The sequence below is a fragment of the Chiloscyllium plagiosum genome, unplaced genomic scaffold (genome assembly GCF_037043375.1).
Source record: "Chiloscyllium plagiosum isolate Xiang-an unplaced genomic scaffold, Cpla_swu_hap1 HiC_scaffold_48, whole genome shotgun sequence".
NCBI classification, from domain to species: Eukaryota; Metazoa; Chordata; class Chondrichthyes; order Orectolobiformes; family Hemiscylliidae; genus Chiloscyllium; species Chiloscyllium plagiosum.
The window spans coordinates 47,887,496-47,892,314 of NW_028270186.1; the positions used below are offsets into that span (position 1 = coordinate 47,887,496).

The following is a 4,819-nucleotide window of genomic DNA, read 5'->3' on the forward strand; positions in this document are numbered from 1 at the left end:
CCCATTAGTTCTGAAGACGGATCGTTGGACTCGAAGCGTTAACTTTCCTTCCTCATCAGAGATAGACAAGAGCTGCTGATTTTGTTCAGACCTTTTGGCTTTTCTTCCGAGAACTTTGTTTTTCTGTTGTAATCGCCAGATACTGGAAGCGTCTGAATGCAGGAGGAGAATTTCACAGGAGATGAAAAGAATGGCAAGGGTTTGACCACTCCCATTCTGAAGGTACGCGAGCTAGGCTGGGGATGTTACTCTAAGCGCAGAGAAGGCTGAATAAGAAACCGATTAACGTGCTCATTTTATGAAGAGGATGGATATGTGTGACAGGGATAAGCCTGTATTGGGAATGAACAGAGTAACATAAATAAAAGTCAGGAGACAAGGAGGAGATTTAGAAAGAATACTTTCACCTGTAGAGTATTGATTATCTGGAAATCATTATCTGAACATGTGGAAAAGGTAAGTGTCATGAGAACGTTTCAGCTGTCTGTAGCCGAAAACTTGATGAGCCAGAGCACGAGTGGATAAGGACCAGCTAAGTGTGACGAGGACAGGCAGACGCGAGATGGGTGTCCTGAATGCAATGCGTCAAAGGCAAACTTGTGTGCTTAAAAGTAACAGAAGGCGCGGCTCTGTGGCGCAATGGGAAGCGCGTTGGACTTCTACATCTCTATTCAGGTTGCTATTCAAAGGTTGTGGGTTCGAGTCCCATCAGCGTCGTGTTTTAATTTATGTTTTGCAAAGTGGTCAGACCAGACTCGGATGCTCATCTGAAAAACCAGTAATATTCGTGCATAAACCTAACTGTCTCGAAACGGAACATTTTCCTCCCACAGATTTACATTATCGATGTCTATTTATGGTAGAGATCGATAAATACCTGTTAGCCAGTACGATGTTGTGGATGGGCTGGAAAAAGACATAAAATTGTTGTGTGAGCCATGATGATATCAAATTACGTGGCAGGACAGGATCGGTGTTAAGAATGGCCTCCTTCTGCTCCTTTGTGTCTGTGCCATTTCTGGCCAAGGTTTTTAAATAATCACAATGAGGACAATATGAATTAAACGCCAAATAATATTTTGGTCTCATCTCCACTTCGCTTCCCTCCCGGCTGGAAGAGACAGCTCTTGTTTCAGCTTTAGATCAGACAGCGGAGGATTCTCACAAGTTCTCCTTCAGGCTGAATGTTCCTTCACATAGGTTTCCAAGTGGACACACGGAGCAAGCAATTGCATGGATGCTGTGGATTCAGGGGCAGACTTTCCCTTTGCTGGGCTGGAATTCTGGCCAAGGTAATGAACGTGAATTTCTGACATTTGAATCTTACTCTGGATTCTTGCGACTTTACGAATTAAACTGAATTTAATTTGCCCTTGCAGAACATTATTCAATCTTCACTGTTCATAAAAACCATGCCACATGCTCGTGCACGTAGTATGCTGAACATTGTTGATGTTGTGTGCAGTGTGGGTCGATGTCTCAAATGTACATGCCAAAGGAAGTTGGTGAAATATCAGTGAATCGAATTGTCTGACGATTTGCAGCCGATAGAAGGAAAATCCCAGTACCATGGCCACATAACATTGCCTGTGACCAACGCAGGAAGCCATGGTAAATGTATGCAGTATTCAATAAAACCGATTTTCACCGCATTTATCTATGACATTTTCCTGAAGCTGATGCTTCATAATCGATGATCCATTATCAGTATAACCACCTCTGCACTGCGTTTCATTTCAGATACACAGAAAACAAAAATGAGTAATTGGGTTGAGGGGCCTAGTGGTAAGATCAGGAGCCGTTCGTCACCATTAGACGGCAGGTCCAGTGGTGCAGTTAGTTAGCTTGCTGTACTTGCATGACAGAATGGCAGCATTGCATTGCATTGCATTGCATTGCAATAAAGTGCTTTTGGCACTAATGTTGCACCGACCTGTAAGACCAATCTGAAGTCCATCTGACCAGAATTTTGACATTATAAGCCGTAAGTTTATGCAATGATCATTTAATTGCCCTGAAGGTTGGTGAGTCTACGACTGTTGAAGACAAGGCGTTCTGCACCCTTACTACTCTCTGAGAAAGGCATCTACCTCGGCATCTATCACCCTCAAATTACATCGATATGCTCTTGTGCCAACCATCACCATTTGAAGAAAATGCCTTCACTGTCCACCTTACGGCAAACTCTGATCATCTTTTATGTCTCTATTAATTCACTTCTCAAACTTCTTATCTCTATCAAAAACAGCCTCAAGTCCCTCAGCCTTTCCTCGTAAGACCTTCCCTTCACAGAAGGCAACATCCTAGGAAAACTCGTCTGCAACCTTTCCAATGCTTTCACATCCGTCCTATAACGTGGCGACCAGAACAGCACGCACATCGACAAGTTTGGCCATGCCAGACAAATGTCTGGAGCTGCAAAGTGATCGTTTGGCCCTGAAACTAAATCCCTCTCCCAATAAAAACTAACACACTGTGCTTACTGCAAACAAATCCATCTACGTGTGTGTTAACTTTCAGAGTTTTATGTACATGGACGCCGAGATCGCTCTGGTCATCTAAGCTTCCAAGAATATTACAATTAGCCCAGAACGTTGTATTCTTGTTGCTCATTCCAAAGTAAATCACCTCACACTTTTCCACAATTACCTCCATATGCCAACTCTGAGCCCCGATCTTCAGATTATTCATGTCCGTCTGTAACCTGCAGCAGACTTCGGCACTGTTGACAACTCCATCGACTTAGTGTGTTCTGCGAATTTACTCATCCATCATCCCATGCCCGAACCCAGGTCATTTATAAAGGTGACAAACAGCAGTGGACCCAAAAAGGAACCTTGTGGTACACCATGAGTAACTGAACTCCAGGATGAATATTTTCCATTAACTGCCACACTCTGTGTTCTTTCAGCGAGCCAATTACTGATCTTAACCGCTAAATCACCGTCAATCCCATGTCTCTGCATTTTATGCAACAGCCGACCGTGCCTTCGTGAAAACCATATCCACCATGTTAACCACTTTACTCCCATCCACCTATTTGTTGACCTTTTCTAAAAGCTCAATAAAGTTTGTGAGGCACAACCTGCTATTCACAAAATCGTGTTGACTGTTGCGAATCAACTGGTTCCTTCTTCGGTGATCATAAATCATATCTCTAATAATCTTTCCCAAAAGTTCACCTACAAGGAAATATGACGACTGTTCTATAATTAGCAGCGGTCTCCCTACTCCCCTTCGTGAAGAAGGAGACAATATTTGCTGAACTCGATTCTTCTCGCACTAATCACATAGACACTGACGAAATAAAGTTGGAAGTCAAAAGTTCTGCAATCTCCTCCCACGATTCCCAGAGAATCCTAGCATATATCCCATCAAGCCAAGAGGACAAATCTATTTTCAGGCTTTCAAGAATTGCTAACCCTCGTATTTATGAATGCCAATTTCATTTATTCTAACAGATTGCATCTCAAAATTCTCTTCGACAACATTGTCTTTTTCATTTGAGATATGATGAAAAATATACATTCAGCGCCTCTCCTATCCTCGGACTCCGTTGACGACTTCCTACTGCTGTTCTTGACAGGCCCGAATCATATGCCAGATATTCTTTTATTCTTGAAATGACAAGCGAAAGCTTCGGGGTTTTAAATGACCCTGCCAGCTAAAGTTTTGTTATGTCCCCTCTTCGCTCTGAGTAGCTTTTCTTTTGGCCCTTCCTTGCTAGCTTTTAATTTTCAAGTGCCCTAACTCAGCCTACATATTTCATGTTTCGACGCACTGCCTTCTCCCTTTTGACAAGAAATTCAACTTTTTGAGTAAAAATTGCTCCCTGTCTCAACCTCATATTCCCCGCATGACGCACACATACTTATCAAGGACATAAAAGTTAAACTTCCCCACTACAACTACCTTGTTACTTCCGTTCCTATCCAGAATCGTGTTTGCAATCTTTTCCTCCATATCTCTAGAACATTTTGTTGGTGACCTCTACTTGCCTGATTTTAATCTCAGAATATTCTAGTTCAGCAGATTGAGTCGGGTCCTCACCAAATATCCTTTCTGCTACCATCGTACTGTCTTTGACTAAAAACGCCACATTTCCCCTCTGTAACGACTTTCCTACTCTTACTGAAAAGACGAAACTGAGGTGCAAGGAACAACCATTCCTTTCAGTGCTCCATTATGTGTTTGAAATGGCCACAATATTGAAGCCACAGTCAACAACCCATGACACCTACGTTATGTCAGATGCTCCTAGCAGTGAAGTAGATACAATTCAAACCAACTTCATCCTTGCCAACATTCAGTTGCAAACCCGAAAATCTATTTATGTCCTAACCACTCAAAACTTCCTGCAAACTGCAGCTAAAATTTAGGTTCGCACTCTGCTGCTGAATTCGTTTAAACACTCCTGAGGAGCTTTAGAAATTTATCCACTCAGGATATTGGTACCCTTCCGGTTCAAGTAAAGACCATCCTGTTTGTTGAGGTCCAACCGACTCGAAAATATGCCCCAACTATCCAGATATCAAAATCCCTATCATCTGCACCGTCCTTACAACCACGTGTTCATCTGCTCTCTCTCTATTCTTTCCCTCACTATAACTTGGCATGTGTAAACCATCAGAGAGAACAACTCTGTTTGATCTCGATCTAAGATATCACCCTGGATCCCTGAGTTTCTGCCATGCATCCACATCACTTTTATTATGTATGTTGTTAGTGTGTTTGTGAAACATGACCTCGGGCCGCTCCCCCTCCCCCTGAAGTATCTTGAAAACACGCTGCGAGACATCACAAACCCTGGTAACTTGGA

The 4,819-nt window shown here is 42.7% G+C and overlaps 1 non-coding gene across 1 annotated transcript; it reads left to right on the forward strand.

Annotated features, from left to right (window-relative positions):
• Nucleotides 1-625: 625 nt before the first annotated feature.
• On the forward strand, nucleotides 626-717 carry trnar-ucu (transfer RNA arginine (anticodon UCU)). The gene is given in 2 exon segments: nucleotides 626-662; nucleotides 682-717. It is a non-coding gene; the product is annotated as a tRNA-Arg (tRNA).
• Nucleotides 718-4,819: the final 4,102 nt, after the last annotated feature.